At 37.0% G+C, this 17,251-nt stretch overlaps 1 non-coding gene across 1 annotated transcript; it reads right to left on the bottom strand.

The window, feature by feature from the left end:
• Nucleotides 1-13,164: 13,164 nt before the first annotated feature.
• On the bottom strand, nucleotides 13,165-13,272 carry LOC148569007 (small nucleolar RNA R71). The gene has a single exon (XR_015882873.1). It is a non-coding gene; the product is annotated as a small nucleolar RNA R71 (small nucleolar RNA).
• Between the last annotated feature and the right edge of the window lie 3,979 nt (nucleotides 13,273-17,251).

The raw sequence follows: 17,251 nt of genomic DNA, 5'->3' as shown, positions 1-17,251 counted from the left end.
AAAAATAGGTCATATGTGACTGGTATATATCAAGAGTATTCAAGTGTAACTGGTGCTATTGTGCTTGTGCTTGCGCTTGTAGTGTCATTGTATGTATGTTTGGTTGACTTAAATATCATTTTGAACTCATATAATATCGTGTAATCGAAAAAATAATAAATGTGTATGTGACTGGATTTGGGTGTATGTGGCTGGTATTTGGGTGTATCTGTCTGTTATTTAGGTGTATGTTGCTGGTATTTGGGTGTATGTGGCTGGTATTTGAGTGTACGTGACTGTTATTTGGCTGATATTTTTATCTATTAATAATATTTTTTATTCCTTACAGTAAAAATGACAAGCAAGAGCCAAGGTAAAAAAATATAATGTAAGCATATATATATATTGATGAATTTGAAAAACTTGAAATTATTGTGATGATTAAACATTATTAAAAATATTAATTACAAAAATTGTTAATTTGATTTTTGATTCTAATTGTTTGTTTAATGGGTTTGTTAGTGTGCAGGAAAAATAAATAAATTTTTATGTTGGGTCAAAAGGCAATATATAAACCTAATATAATGAAATTGTGATCAGCCCTTGTGCAAAAATGTTTCATACTTTGTGGCTGAAATATTTAATTGGATAGCAAAATAAATTGGCCATGAAATATGTGAAGAGCCCAAAACAATGCTTCGTTTTGATCCAATAATTTATTGGTCCGAAATTGAAGAAGAAAGAAAGGAAATGGAGCATGCTTGGTTCGGTTACCTACTCCCCATTGGAGAATGGAATTCAAAATTCAATTGGATTAATTGCTTGCATTGGTAACTTAAAAAGTAAATTAAAATTGATTTAACAAGCATTGCATGCTCCACACATTATTCCATTCTTAGTGGAATGTGAATGGGATTTCAATTTCATTTAATTGTACTTTGAAAGCTTTGTATCTTCTCTCTCCTCTCTCTCTTTGTTTCGGTCATGTCAAACAGGAAAGAAAAGATAGAAGTTATCAGAGAAATTACAGAAGCTATGAAGAAGCAAAAGGCTAGGTTGATGATGACCATTGCAAAAAGAAGATTGAAAGCATGGCATGGCTAAAATCTTTGCCTTTGAAGGAAAGATTTCAAGCAGAAGCTTCAAGATCTTCATGCCAAAAATGTAGAGGATCGGTCTCGATCAGAGAGGAAGATCACTGTGGCTAAAGCTCGTTTCCATTTTTGTTCATCCAACACAGGAGGTAGCTTCTGGAGCTACGTGGAGGAAGAAGCAAATATGGAAAGGAAGGAGCTGTCAAGAATCAGAGATCCATCAAGGGTTGAAAGTCTTTCTTGGAGCCAAAGTCAAGATGAAGGGCTCAAATTGATGAAGCTTGATGAGAAGGGATGAGAGAGAGGTACATGTATGTTGATTTGATTTCGGTTTCTCTCTCTCTTTTCTCTCTGTCTGAACCGGTTGTATGTTGAAGAAGAAGATGGTGGCTTGGTTGAACCGGTTTCAACCTTGGAAGCTTCCCCTTCTATAATAAGGGTGAATGGCCAAGGGTTGAGACAAGGAGAGTAAGCACAGAGTTCTCATAGCTACCCAAAGCTAACAGAGTTCTTCTCCTTCAATGGGTTTCATTTTTTTTTCTTTTCTTTAATTTTGTCTGTCTGAGTCTCATGGTGAAAAAGGCAAACAGAGTGAGGTTTGTAAGAGAAAGCCAATGAGAGGAAAAAGCAGAGAGTGCAAAATTAAAGAAAAAGCCATAGATGTCTTAGAGGTCCTTTGTACATCTATGTTGTGTTTCATGATCCTGTGGGGATTCCCTTGCAAGTTGGGTTAGCACTTTGCGATTGAAAGCTTGGCAGTTGTCCAAGTCAAGTTTAGTTTTGAGGATAGAATCTGGACTTGTCCCAGATAGGAATGGGTAGTTCCTAGGGAAGAATTGGTGTATGTAATTTGATGATTATAGTAAAATTCCATCACTGTTGTGATGGAGACGGGATGTAGGCTGCATTGCACTTAGCAGCTGAACCAGTATAGTTCTGAGTGTGATTCTCTCTCTCTCTTCTACTCCTTTTGTGTTTCTGTTTGTGGGAGACAAAATTGAAAAATATCTCCTAACCAGTTACGAGACAAAAAGAAAATGTCTCTTGATTTGTTATGAGGCAAAAAGCAGAAATATCTCCAGAAGTTATTTTAAAAGGCAAAAAGTAATATTCAGAAAAAGAGGGCTAAGATTCAACCCCCCTTCTCTTAGCCACTGATTACCATCAATTGGTATCAGAGCTTGGTCTCAAAGAGATCAAGCTTTGCAGCTTGGAGAAAAGATCCTGATGGCGTCTAATAGTGGCTCAAATTTGGTTGTCTATACTCTGACAGAAGGGCAGTCAAGCAACAGACCTCCATTCTTCAATGGAAAGAACTACAGTTACTGGAAAGAAAGAATGAAAATATTTGTTCAATCTGTAGACTACAGACTTTGGAAGATAATCCTAGAAGGTCCATAATTTCTAACCACTACAGGAGCTGATGGTGTGCTTACTCTCAAAGGTGAAGCCGATTGGACTGAGGAAGACAGAAAGAAAGTAGAGCTCAACGCCAAAGCAGTCAACTTGTTCTACTGTGTGGTCAGCTTTGAGGAATACCGACGGGTATCAAGATGCACAACAGCAAAGAAAATATGGGACAAACTTCAAATCACTCATGAAGGCACAACTCAAGTAAAAAAATCGAGAATAGACATGCTGAATAGAGAATACGAAATGTTCTCAATGAAGGAAGGAGAGATGATAGATGAACTGTTTGAAAGATTCAACATCATCATCACTGGCTTGGATGCTATGGGGATCACATATTCTGAATCTGCGCTTGTCAGGAGAATATTAAGATGTCTCACAAAAGAGTGGGAAACCAAAGCAATAGTGATAGCTGAGAGTAGTAACATAGATACTATGACCTATGATGATTTAAGAGGAAATTTACTTGCTTTTGAAAACACATATTTGAAAAAAGATACAAAAATGAAAGGAATTGCTCTCAAATCTGTTTCTGAACCGCTGGATGATGAATCCAGTGATAACTCATTTGAAAATGATTTTGTTTTGTTTGCTAAGAAATTCAGGAAAATGGTGAAGCTGAAGGAACGAAAAAAAGGAGGCAGCTCAAGGAAGCCAAAGAGGGATCTCAGCAAAGTGATCTGTTACAACTGTATAGAAGTTGGGCACTTCAAATCTGATTGTCCAAAACTGAAGAAAGAGGACAAGCCCAAAAAGGGAAAGAAGAAAGGTCTCATGGCATCTTAGGAAGACTTGGAAAATGACTCTGATGAAGATGAAGAATCAGAAACCAAGTCTCAAACCTGTCTCATGGCCGATCACATAGAGCAGGTAGTATTTCTTAATCCTTCCACTGAAGACCTTCATCTCATGATTGATCATCTTTCTGAAAAGATCAGATACTTCTTAAATGAAAACCAAAATCTTGAGTCTCAAATAGAAATACTAAAAGCTGAAATTGGTTTTCTTAAAGAAAAGTTGAGAGAGGCTGAAACTGCTGTTGATCTTGTTGAAGAAAACAAGCGGTTGAAAGCTGAAATAAAAGGTTGTAAAAAATAGCATTCTGTGGTTGCATATCTTAACTGTTTTGAAGAAAATGAGAAGCTGCATAAAGAGATAAAAAGATTTAAAGAGGACTTAGCCAACTTTGCTCAAAGTTCTGAAAATTTAAATTAACTCTTGGCTAGCCAAAAACCTCTTTATGATAACGCTGGTTTGGGTTTTCACAAATCTGAAAAATTCATTGAAAAATCACCTTTTACCAACATGGCATCCTCTTCGGGTGACATAAGGTTTCAAAACCCAACAAGCTTTAGAAAAATAGCAACTCATAAATTTTGTAGATTATACAATCGGAATGGACATTTTTCCTATTCAATATTTCACAAGAGAAAGGATGATTGGAGATAAAGTTTACAAAATTGTTTGTGACTTTAATGGCTTGGGACAAAGAAGATGGTTTGACATCAAAGGATCCAAAAAGATTTGGATACCTAAGGTAACTTGAGCTTGTTTTGTAGGTTTGCCTAGCATCCAAGAGAAAAGACAACATGTGGTATATGGATAGTGTGTGCTCTAGGCATATGACCGGAAAGTCAACGTTCTTCATCAAGCTTGATGAGTATGATGGAGGCTTTGTTACTTTCGGTGACAATGAAAAAAGGAAAAATAGTGGCCATAGGTAAAGTGGGTAAGAATTTCTCTTCTTTCATTAATGATTTTTTGCTTGTTGATGGATTAAAGCATAATCTTCTAAGCATTAGCCAATTGTGTGATCTTGGTTATGAGGTTATTTTTAGAAAATTGGATTTCTTGGTTATTTGTGAAAAATCCGGTGAAATTTTGTTTGAAGCAAAAAGATGTAATAATGTGTATGGATTAACTCTAGAGGATTTAAAGGATCAAAAAGTAACATGTTTTACCTCTCTTGAATCTGAAAAATGGCATTGGCATAAGAAATTGGGACATGCTAGCATGTACCAAATTTCTAAGCTTGTTAAAAAGAATTTAGTTAGAGGAATTTCAAATATTAAATTTGATAAAGATATTACTTGTGATGCTTGTCAACTAGGCAAACAAGTAAGATCATCTTTTAAACCCAAAGATGGAATTTCCACTAAAAGGCCATTGGAAATGTTACATATTGATCTTTTTGGTCCTACTAGAACTCAAAGTTTGGGTGGTAAATACTATGGTTTGGTGGTGGTGGATGATTACTCTAGATTCGGTTGGGCTCTCTTCTTAGCTCACAAGAATGATGCATTTCATGCTTTTTCCACTCTTTGCAAAAAGATTCAAAATGAAAAAGATTTGAAAATTGCTCACTTGAGAAGTGATCATGGAAAGGAGTTTGAAAATCAAGATTTTGAAAAATTTTGTGATGAATTTGGTATTGCTCATAATTTCTCATGTCCTAGAACTTCTTAAAAAAATGGGGTAGTTGAAAGAAGGAATAGAAGCCTTCAAGAAATGACTAGGGCAATGCTTTGTGAAAATGATGTACCAAAATTTTTGTGGGTTGAAGCTGTAAACACAGCTTGCTATATTCTTAATAGAACTATCATTAGAAAATGTTTAAAAAAAAACTCCATATGAGCTTTGGAAAGGAACCCCACCTAATCTTAAGTATTTCCACATTTTTGGATGCAAATATTTTGTGTTTAATAATAAAAAAAATCTTGGAAAGTTTGATCCAAAATCTTATGAAGGAATGTTTGTTGGATACTCCACCACTAGCAAAGCTTTTAGGATTTATCTCAAAGAACATAGAACAATAAAGGAATCCATACATGTGTCCTTTTGTGATTCTAACTCTATTCCAAGTGTTGTGTTAGATGATGATGCAGGTTATGAAACTGATGTGAACCAAGAAGCCAATTAAGAAAATTCCAAGACTATCCCAGATGTTGAATCTGTTTGTCCAGAAACGTCTCGTCAGAATGAAGGAGACATTTCTGTTTTGTCTCTTGAACAAGCCAGAGAAACTCGAACAGAGTTGTCAACTGAAACTCATCAAGGTAGAACCTTTCCTCAAAGGCCACGAGAATGGAAGTTTTTGAAGGGTTACCCTCATAAATTCATCATTGGTGATCCTTTCCAAGGCATAACTACTAGATCTTCAAGCAAGAAGCAAGTGGAACCAAGCAATGTTGCCTTCTTGTCCCAATTGGAGCCTCTCAATGTGAAGCAAGCTCTTGAAGACCCTTAATGGGTTAAAGCCATGAAAGAAAATCTAGCACAATTTGAAAAGAATGAGGTTTGGACCCTTGTGCCAAATCCAAATGGTAAAAAGGTAACTGGTACAAAATGGATTTTCAAAAATAAATTGGGTGAGGATGGTAGAGTTGTTCGTAACAAGGCTAGATTAGTGGCGCAAGATTACAATCAAGAGGAAGGAATTGATTTTGATGAGTCATTTGCCCCGGTAGCAAGAATGGAAGCAATTAGGTTGCTTCTTGCCTATGCTGCCCACAAGGGTTTTAAGATGTTCCAAATGGATGTCAAATGTGCTTTTCTTAATGGTTTTATAGATAGGGAAGTATTTGTGGCTTAACCCCCCAGTTTTGAAAGCAAAGAGTTTCCAAATCATGTTTTTAAACTCTCTAAGGCTCTTTATGGCCTTAGGCAAGCTCCAAGAGCTTGGTATGAAAGGCTTAGTGCCTTCTTGTTGGAAAATAAATTTCAAAGGGGTACCACTGATACTACTTTGTTTATAAAAGAATCTAATGATGATGTCTTGCTTGTTCAAGTTTATGTGGATGACATTGTGTTTGGTTCGGCCAATGAAGCCTTGTGTGAAGAGTTTGGAAAACTTATGACTAGTGAGTTTGAAATAAGTTTAATGGATGAATTAACCTTCTTTCTTGGTCTTCAAATTAAAAAAACTCCTAGTGGTATTTTTATTCACCAAGGTGAATATGCAAAAGAGTTAATCAAGAAATTTGGCCTTGAAAATTTCAAACCAATGGGAACTCCTATGCATCCAAACATAAAGCTTGACAAGGATGAAAATAGAAAAGATATGGATGAAACAAAGTATAGAGGAATGATAGGATCCCTCATGTATCTTACATCCTCTAGGCCGGATATTGTTCAAAGTGTGGGTGTGTGCTCAAGGTTTCAATCTCACCCAAAAGAATCTCATCTTTTGGCTGTTAAAAAGAATCATTAGAGACATTAAGGGCACATGTGATCTTGGCTTATGGTATCTAAAATCTAATGAATTTTGTGCAGTAGGTTTTTGTGATGCAGATTATGCGGGAGACCGAGTGGATAGAAGAAGCACTTCTGAATTATGTTGCTTCCTTGGAAGCTCACTCAACATGTGGTCAAGCAAGAAACAAGCCACTGTTACACTATCCACGGCTAAAGCTGAATATATATCTGCCGCAGCTTGTTGCTCACAATTAATTTAGTTAAAAACTCAATTAGAGGATTACAAATTAAAAATCAATAGTATACCTTTGCTTTGTGATAATATGAGTGCTATAAACATTTCTAAAAATCCTGTGCTGCACTCTAGAACTAAGCATATTGAAGTAAGATATCATTTTATTAGGGAACATGTGCAAAAAGGTACTATTGATATCCAATTTGTGAAATCCGAAGAGCAACTTGCTGACATCTTCACTAAACCTCTGTGTGAAGATAGGTTTTGTTCGTTAAGGAACAGTTTGGGAATGATGGATTTGAGTTTTATTGAAAAAAAGTGATTTTCATGCTTCTGTTTGTTTTTGTCTCATAGGCAGTAGGGAGACAAATCTGGGCATATGATGAACAAGCTATGAAACAGGGGGAGACTGAACTTTGGTGCCTTGGACTCAAGCCCAACCAACCTTCTTTAAGCCCATTCAATGATTCTGGCTCATAAATTTTTCTTGGCATCATGCTTTTTTTTAATAAATTAATTTTTAATAAAGGTTATCACATCATATCTTCAAAAAGGGAGTTCTTGTCAAATCATATCTTTTTTCCCTAATTTCTCTCCCACATTTCAAGGAAAAGACCTTTTAGATTTTTGTTTTTAATTTTAAAAAATTTCCTTGATTGAAAATCGTTTCCATTAAATGCTCATTACTTTAAATGATATTCTCTCCACTAAGCATTTAATGTGGTCTAACCTCTCTCCACCTTCCCCCTTCTTCGGCCTCTCTTCATCTTTTCACTCTCCTCTTTACCTCTTTCATCATGAGAAAGAAGTTAGCCACACGAAGAAGCAGCCGAACCCCCATTGTAAAAAAAATCCTCTATCTGCCACTGCTCCTCAATCCCACACTCACATTCATATCCACCCCAACTCGTCATCTTCACCATCCTCTCACTCAACAGCATCCATGGCACGTAAGACTATCCATGCAAGAGCAACATCAAGGCAGGAAGCTGGTTCATCAAGGAAGAATACCAAGGGACAGGAACAAGTCCCTGAAGAGGAAGAAGAAGAATCGCCACTTCCATCTCCACAACCTTCACCACCACGACGTTCCACACTTCATCCATCTAGCCGGTCTCAAAGAACAAAGAAGCCAGTCCGTCACAACACCAGAGAACCCTCTAACTTGGACTCATTGGACTTCAAAAACAAGTATGGTAAAAGTCACTCCCATTTTGATCCTGCCCGTTTTATGTCTTGCGCTGCTTTTGAGTTCCACTCACAGGTTCTGGTAAATCGTCATCTTTGTGCTTCCTATGTTGTTAATCTGGAAAATCTCTGTGAAAAAGGCATTGACTTTACAGCACTTTTTGATGATCTCAAATGGACTCCTGTTTTCACAATTTGAAAACCTGTTTACCCGAATTTGGTTCGTGAGTTCTATGCTAACATGATGTATCATGATGGTGCTCTACACTAATATGTCAAAAAGGTTCATCTTACCTTGAATAGATAGACTGTGAGTACTGCCTTAGGGTACCAAGACGAAGGTTCCTGGGCTTACATGTCAGGAAAATGGGACAACCAGGTTAGGATTTCCCTCCAAGTGGCTCTTACTCGTGTTTGCGAAAGTTTTTCTGCACTTGAAGGCACAAATCTCACCCACAAAGCCCTCGTCCCTGTGAAAGCCCTGCTTCACCGCACTATCAATCATATTTTGATGCCTCAAAGAGGCTCTTATCAAAGGGTTACGGTTTGTGACACTCTTGTGTTCTTTGCTATTCTTAACTCTTCATCCATTTCATTTGCATATCTCATGGTAAGATGACACCAGGGCATCTTGGCTAGTTTCACAAGCCATTTTTAGTTTGTTTTTAGATAGTTTCATGCATTTCTTAGGCAATAAGTAAGTATTTGGATGGAAGTTTTATGCATACCTTGATTCATTCAAACATGGTTAAATTGATGCATTTTCATGAGATTCTTGCTATAATTACTTGTGTGTTAAGAATGATGCAAACTCTTGTGAATTTAGTAATACTTTGATGCATTTTGTTTAGTTGATGATAGGTAAGAAAAAGCAAAGGAAGGGCAGAGAAGAAGAAGAGCAAGCAGCCTTGGTGGCCAAAGTTGGCTCACCAACGTTGAGTCCAACTTTGCTCCTGACAGCCTGATGGGGTCTTCTTCAAACAAGAATAACTTGAGCTACAGAGCTCCAAATGATATGATTCTAAAAGCATTGAAAAGTAGGAATCCAGAGCTTTCCAATCATATATGGCACTACATGGCGGATTGATGAGCGGATAATTTACATGCTTTTTGGCATTATTTTTAGTATGTTTTTAGTAGGATCTAGTTACTTTTAGGGATGTTTTCATTAGTTTTTATGTTAAATTCACATTTCTGGACTTTACTATGAGTTTGTGTGTTTTTCTATGATTTCAGATATTTTCTGGCTGAAATTGAGAGACTTGAGCAAAAATCAGATTCAGAGGTTAAAGAAGGACTGCTGACTGCTGATGTTGTTGGATTTTGACCTCCCTGCACTCAAAGTGGATTTTCTGGAGCTACAGAACTCAAAATGGCGCGCTTCCAATTGCGTTGAAAAGTCGACATCCAGGGCTTTCCAGCAATATATAATAGTCTATACTTTGGCCGAGTTTAGACGACGCAAAAGGGCATTGAACGCCAGTTCTACGCTGCAGTCTGGAGTTAAACGCCAGAAACACGTCACGAACTAGAGTTGAACGCCAAAAACACGTTACAACTTGGCGTTCAACTCCAAAAGAAGCCTCTGCACGTGGAAAGCTAAAGCTCAGCCCAAGCACACACCAAGTGGGCCCCGGAAGTGGATTTATGCATCAATTACTTACTTCTGTAAACCCTAGTAACTAGTTTAGTATAAATAGGACTTTTTACTAGTGTATTTGACATCTTATGATCTTTGGATTATCTTTTGATCTATTGATCACGTTTAGGGGCTGGCCATTCAGCCATGCCTGGACCTTCATCACTTGTGTATTTTCAACGGTAGAGTTTTTACACTCCATAGATTAAGGTGTGAAGCTCTGCTGTTCCTCATGAATGTGATGATCGTGACAGTCATCATCATTCTCCTATGAACACGTGCCTGACAACCACTTCCGTTCTACCTTCGATTGAATGAATATCTCTTGGATCTCTTAATTAGAATCTTCGTGGTATAAGCTAGATTGATGGCGGCATTCATGAGAATCCGGAAAGTCTAAACCTTGTCTGTGGTATTCCGAGTAGGATTCAGGGATTGAATGACTGTGACGAACTTCAAACTCGCGAGTGCTGGGGGTAGTGACAGACGCAAAAGGAGGGTGAATCCTATTCCAGTATGATCGAGAACCTCCAGATGATTAGCCATGCAGTGACAGTGCATCGGACCATTTTCACAGAGAGGATGGGATGTAGCCATTGACAACGGTGATGCCCTTACATAAAGCCACCCATGGAAAGGAGTAAGATTGATTGGATGAAGACAGCAGGAAAGCAGAGGTTCAGAGGAACGAACGCATCTCTATATGCTTATCTGAAATTCTCACCAATGAATTACATAAGTATTTCTATCTTTATTTTCTGTTTATTTATTATTTATTTTCGAAAACTCCATAACCATTTGATATCCGCCTGACTGAGATTTACAAGGTGACCATAGCTTGCTTCATACCAACAATCTCCGTGGGATCGACCCTTACTCACGTAAGGTTTATTACTTGGACGACCCAGTACACTTGCTGGTTAGTTGTATCGAAGTTGTGAATGAAAAACGATTTATTAAGACGTGCGTACAGAGTTTTTGGCGCCGTTGCCTGAGATCACAATTTCGTGCACCAAGTTTTTGGCACCGTTGCCGGGGATTGTTTGAGTTTAGACAATTGACGGTTCATCTTGTTGCTCAGATTAGGTAATTTTCTTCTTATTTTGTTTTCAAAAAGTTTTCAAAAATTTTTCAAAAATATTTTCTTCTTTTTCGTTTTTCCCAAAAAAATATTTTCAAAAAAAAATAAAAAATATTTTTTTTCTTCAGAATTTTTAAGAATGAATTCTAGTGTTTCATAAAGCATGTTGAAGCCTGACTGGCTGTAAAGCCATGTCTAAATTCTTTTGGACTGAGGCTTCCAAACCATCATCACAAGAGCAAGCTAGCTGTTCCTAATCCACCTGCTGTTGTATGACTGATTTGTATCTTCTAAAGCTTGGCTGGCTATTAAGCCATGTCTAACCCTCAGATTGGAGCTTTAGACTAAGAGTGCAAGATTCCTGGAATACATATTAAAAATTTTAGAATCCTTACTTTTCTTTTTCACATTAATTTTCGAAAAAAAAATCCGAAAAAAAAATTAAAAAAATAATAAAAATCAAAAATATTTTGTGTTTCTTGTTTGAGTCTCGAGTTTGGTGTCAATTGCATACTCATCTTGCATTTTTCGAAAATTGCATTCATGCATTGCATTCATCATGATCTTCAAGTTGTTCTTGATAAACCTTCTTGATTGATCTTCATGTTTTCTTGTTTTGTGTTGTATGATGTTTTTCATATGCATTCTTGAATTCTTAGTGCCTAAACATTAAAGATTTCTAAGTTTGGTGTCTTGCATGTTTTCTTTGCATCAAAAATTTTTCAAAAATAAGTTCTTGGTGTTCATCTTGACATTCAAAGTGTTCTTGGTGTTCATCTTGACATTCATAGCATTCTTACATGCATCACATGTTTTGATCCAAAATTTTCATGCATTGAGTCTTTTTCATGTTTTTCTCTTTCATCATTAAAAAATCAAAAAAAAAATAAAAAAAAATCATCTTTCCCTCTTTTCTCTCATAAAATTCGAAAATTTGAGTTGACTTTTTCAAAAATTTTTAAAATCTAGTTGTTTCTTATGAGTCAAATCAAATTTTCAATTTGAAAATTTTATCTTTTTCAAAATCTTTTTCAAAAATCATATCTTTTTCATTTTTCTTATTTATTTTCGAAAATTTCAAAAATATTTTTCAAAAATCTTTTTCGTAATTTTATCTCATAATTTTCGAAAATATCATCAACAATTAATGTTTTGATTCAAAAATTTCAAGTTTGTTACTTACTTGTTAAGAAAGATTCAAACTTTAAGTTCTAGAATCATATCTTGTGATTTCTTGTGAATCAAGTCATTAATTGTGATTTTAAAAATCAAATCTTTTTCAAAACTAATTTCAATGATATCTTTTCAAAAATATCTTCTTATCTTATCTTTTTCAAAAATTTGATTTTAAAATATCTTTTCTAACTTCTTATCTTCTTATCTTTTCAAAATTGATTTTCAAATTTGTTTCAACTAACTAACTAACTTTTTGTTTGTCTCTTCTCTCTTTCAAAACCACCTAACTAACCATCTCTCTCTAATTTTCGAAAATATCTCCCTCTTTTTCAAAAATTCTTTTTAATTAACTAATTGTTTCAAATTTTAATTTTAATTTTCAAAAATCACTAACCAATTTTTCAAAAATTATTTTCGAAAATTCTCTTTATCTCTCATCTCCTTCTATTTATTTATTCATTTACTAACACTTCATCTCACCCAAATTCGAACCCCCTCTTCCATCTGTGTTCGAATTTTCTCTTCTTCCCTTCTTTACATTACATTCTTTTCTCCTTCTACTCACACAGGGGAACCTCTATACCTTGGGCAAAAAGGATCCCTATTATTATTTTTCTGTTCCCTCCTTTTTCATATGAGCAGGAGCAAGGACAAGAACATTCTCGTTGAAGCAGATTCAGAACCTGAAAGGACTCTGAAGAGGAAACTAAGAGAAGCTAAATTACAACAATCCAGCAAGCACCTTTCAGAAATTTTCGAACAGGAAGAGGAGATGGCAGCCGAAAATAATAATAATGCAAGGAGGATGCTTGGTGACTTTACTGCACCTAATTCCAATTTACATGGAAGAAGCATCCCCATTCCTGCCTTTGGAGCAAACAACTTTGAGCTGAAACCTCAATTAGTTTCTCTGATGCAGCAGAACTGCAAGTTTCATGGACTTCCATCTGAAGATCCTTTTCAGTTCTTAACTGAATTCTTGCAGATATGTGATACTGTTAAGACTAATGGAGTAGATCCTGAAGTCTACAGGCTCATGCTTTTCCCTTTTGCTGTAAGAGACAGAGCTAGAGTATGGTTGGACTCTCAACCTAAGGATAGCCTGAACTCTTGGGATAAGCTGGTCAAGGCTTTCTTAGCCAAGTTCTTTCCTCCTCAAAAACTGAGTAAGCTTAGAGTGGATGTTCAAACCTTCAGACAGAAAGAAGGTGAATCCCTCTATGAAGCTTGGGAGAGATACAAAGGACTGACCAAAAAGTGTCCTTCTGACATGCTTTCAGAATGGACCATCCTGGATATATTCTATGATGGTCTGTCTGAATTAGCTAAGATTTCATTGGATACTTTTGCAGGTGGATCCATTCACCTAAAGAAAACGCCTGCAGAAGCTCAAGAACTCATTGACATAGTTGCTAATAACCAGTTTATGTACACTTCTAAGAGGAATCGTGTGAGTAATGAGACGCCTCAGAAGAAAGGAGTTCTTGAAATTGATACTCTGAATGCCATATTGGCTCAGAATAAAATATTGACTCAGCAAGTCAATATGATTTCTCAGAGTCTGAATGGAATGCAAGCTGCATCCAACAGTACTCAAGAGGCATCTTCTGAGGAAGAAGCTTATGATCCTGAGAACCCTGCAATAGTAGAGGTGAATTACATGGGTGAACCATATGGAAACACCTATAATCCCTCATGGAAAAATCACCCAAATCTCTCATGGAAGGATCACCAAAAGCCTCAACAAGGCTTTAACAATGGTGGAAGAAACAGGTTTAATAGCAAGCCTTTTCCATCATCAACTCAGCAAAAGACAGAGAGTTCTGACCAAGATCCATCTAGCTTAGCAAACATAGTCTCTGATCTATTTAAGGCCACTTTAAGTTTCATGAATGAAACAAGATCCTCCATTAGAAATTTGGAGGCACAAGTGGGCCAGCTGAGTAAGAAGATCACTGAAACCCCTCCTAGTGCTCTCCCAAGCAATACAGAAGAAAATCCAAAAGGAGAGTGCAAGGCCATTGATATAATTACCATGGCCAAATCTGTAAGAGAAGGGAAGGACGTGAATCCCAAGGAGGAAGACCTCCTGGGACGTCCAGTGATCAACAAGGAGTTCCCCTCTGAGGAACCAAAGGAATCTGAGACTCATCTAGAGACCATAGAGATTCTATTGAACCTCCTTACGCCCTTCATGAGCTCTGATGAGTATTCCTCTTCAGAAAAGAATGAGGATGTTACTGAAGAGCAAGTTGCCAAGTTCCTTGGTACAATCATGAAGCTGAATGCCAATCTATTTGGTAAAGAGACTTGGGGAGATGAACCTCCCCTGTTCACCAATGAACTAAATGCATTTAATGAACTGAGATTGCCTCAGAAGAAACAGGATCCTGGAAAGTTCCTAATACCTTGTACCATAGGCACCATGACCTTTGAGAAGGCTCTATGTGACCTTGGGTCAGGAATAAACCTCATGCCACTCTCTGTAATGGAGAAACTGGGAATCTTTGAGGTGCAAGCTGCTAGAATCTCATTAGAGATGGCAGACAATTCAAGAAAAGAGGCTTATGGACAGGTAGAGGACGTGTTAGTAAAGGTTGAAGGCCTTTACATCCTTGCTGATTTCATAATCCTAGATACTGGGAAGGATGAGGATGAATCCATCATCCTTGAAAGACCCTTCCTAGCCACAGCAAGAGCTGTGATTGATGTTGTCAGAGGTGAACTAGTCCTTCAATTGAATAAGGACCCCCTTGTGTTTAAAACTCAAGGACATCCTTCTATAAACATGAAAAAGAGGCACAGTAAGCTTCTCTCAAAACAGAGTCAACCAGAGCCCCCACAGTCAAACTCTAAGTTTGGTGTTGGGAGGCCACAACCAAACTCTAAGTTTGGTGTTGAACTCCCATATCCAAACTCTAAGTTTGGTGTTGGGGAGTCTCAACAATGCTCTGAACATCTGTGAGGCTCCATGAGAGCCCACTGTCAAGCTATTGACATTAAAGAAGCGCTTGTTGGGAGGCAACCCAATTTTTATTTAATTATATTTTTTATTAGTTATATGTCTTCATAGGTTCATGATCATGTGGAGTCACAAAAACAACTGGAAAAATTGAAGAAAAATAAAAAAACAGCATTAAAAACAGCACACCCTGGAGGAGGAGTTCACTGGCGTTCAAACGCCAGTAAGGAGCATCTGACTGGCGTTCAACGCCAGAAACATGCTGCATCTGGGCGTTGAACGCCCAGAACAAGCATCAGTTCGGCGTTTAAACGCCAGAATTGCATGCAAAGGCATTTTACATGCCTAATTGGTGCAGGGATGTAAATCCTTGACACCTCAAGATCTGTGGACCTCACAGGATCATCTCAAGATCTGTGGACCCCACAGGATCCCCACCTTCCCTCCTCATAATCCTAGATTCTTCCACATCTTCTTCTTCATCTATTCTTTCTTCTCTTGCTCGAGGGCGAGCAAAATTCTAAGTTTGGTGTGGTAAAAGCATAAGCTTTTTGTTTTTTCATAACCATTGATGGTACCTAAGGCCAGAGAAACCTCAAAAAAAAAAAGGAGAAAAAGAAGAGAAAAGGGAAGACAAAAGCTTCCATAGCTCAGTGGTAGAACATTTGACTGCAAATCAAGAGATCCCTGAGATACTTCAGGGGTACATTTTCCTCCACATAATTATTGGGAGCAACTGAGGATAGAAATACCAAAAATCACTAGGGAGGAGCAACAAAGACAAGGATGAGACATAGAGGAGCTCAAAAGCACCATTGGTTCTTCAAGAAGAGAAAGACGCCATTCTCACTAAGGTGGACTCATTCCTTAATCTCCTTGTCTATTTATTCCTGTTTTTCGATTTTTGAGCTTTATGTTTAATTATATTTGTGTCTTACTACATGATCATTAGTGTCTAAGTGTCTATGCCTTAAAGTAAGTGAATATGAATCCATTACCTCTCTTAAATGAAAAATGTTTTAATTCAAAAGAACAAGAAGTACATGAGTTTCGAATTTATCCTTGAACTTAGTTTAATTATATTGATGTGGTGACAATACTTTTTATTTTCTGAATGAATGCTTGAACAGTGCATATGTCTTTTGAAGTTGTTGTTTTAGAATGTTAAATATGTTGGCTCTTGAAAGAATGATGACAAGGAGACATGTTATTTGATAATCTGAAAAATCATAAAAATGATTCTTGAAGCAAGAAAAAGCAGCAAAGAACAAAGCTTGCAGAAAAAAAAATGGCGAAAAAAATAGAAAGAAAAAGAAAAAGCAAGCAGAAAAAGCCAAAAGCTCTTAAAACCAAAAGGCAAGAGCAAAAAGCCAATAGCCCTTAAAACCAAAAGGCAAGGGTAATAAAAAGGATCCCAAGGCTTTGAGCATCAGTGGATAGGAAGGCCTAAAGGAATAAAATCTTGGCCTAAGCGGCTAAACCAAGCTGTCCCTAACCATGTGCTTGTGGCGTGAAGGTGTCAAGTGAAAACTTGAGATTGAGCGGTTAAAGTCAAGGTCCAAAGCAAAAACAGAGTGTGCTTAAGAACCCTGGACACCTCTAATTGGGGACTTTAGTAAAGCTGAGTCACAATCTGAAAAGGTTCACCCAATTATGTGTCTGTGACATTTATGTATCTGGTGGTAATACTGGAAAACAAAGTGCTTAGGGCCACGGCCAAGACTCATAAAGTAGCTGTGTTCAAGAATCAACATACTGAACTAGGAGAATCAATAACACTATCTGAACTCTGAGTTCCTATAGATGCCAATCATTCTGAACTTCAATGGATAAAGTGAGATGCCAAAACTATTCAAGAGGCAAAAAGCTACAAGTCCCGCTCATTTGATTGGAGCTATGTTTCATTGATAGTTTGGAATTTATAGTATATTCTCTTATTTTTATCCTATTTGATTTTCAGTTGCTTGGGGACAAGCAACAATTTAAGTTTGGTGTTGTGATGAGCGGATAATTTATACGCTTTTTGGCATTGTTTTTAGTATATTTTTAGTAGGATCTAGTTACTTTTAGGGATATTTTCATTAGTTTTTATGTTAAATTCACATTTCTGGACTTTACTATGAGTTTGTGTGTTTTTTGTGATTTCAGGTATTTTCTGGCTGAAATTGAGGGACTTGAGCAAAAATCAGATTCAGAGGTTGAAGAAGGACTGCTGATGCTGTTGGATTCTGACCTCCCTGCACTCAAAGTGGATTTTTCGGAGCTACAAAACTTAAAATGGCGCACTTTCAAT

Source organism: Arachis ipaensis, chromosome B4, assembly GCF_059453495.1.
Source record: "Arachis ipaensis isolate K30076 ecotype BB chromosome B4, ASM5945349v1, whole genome shotgun sequence".
NCBI classification, from domain to species: domain Eukaryota; kingdom Viridiplantae; phylum Streptophyta; class Magnoliopsida; order Fabales; family Fabaceae; genus Arachis; species Arachis ipaensis.
Note: the sequence above shows the minus strand (reverse complement) of the source record. Positions and strands in the feature narration are given on the sequence as shown.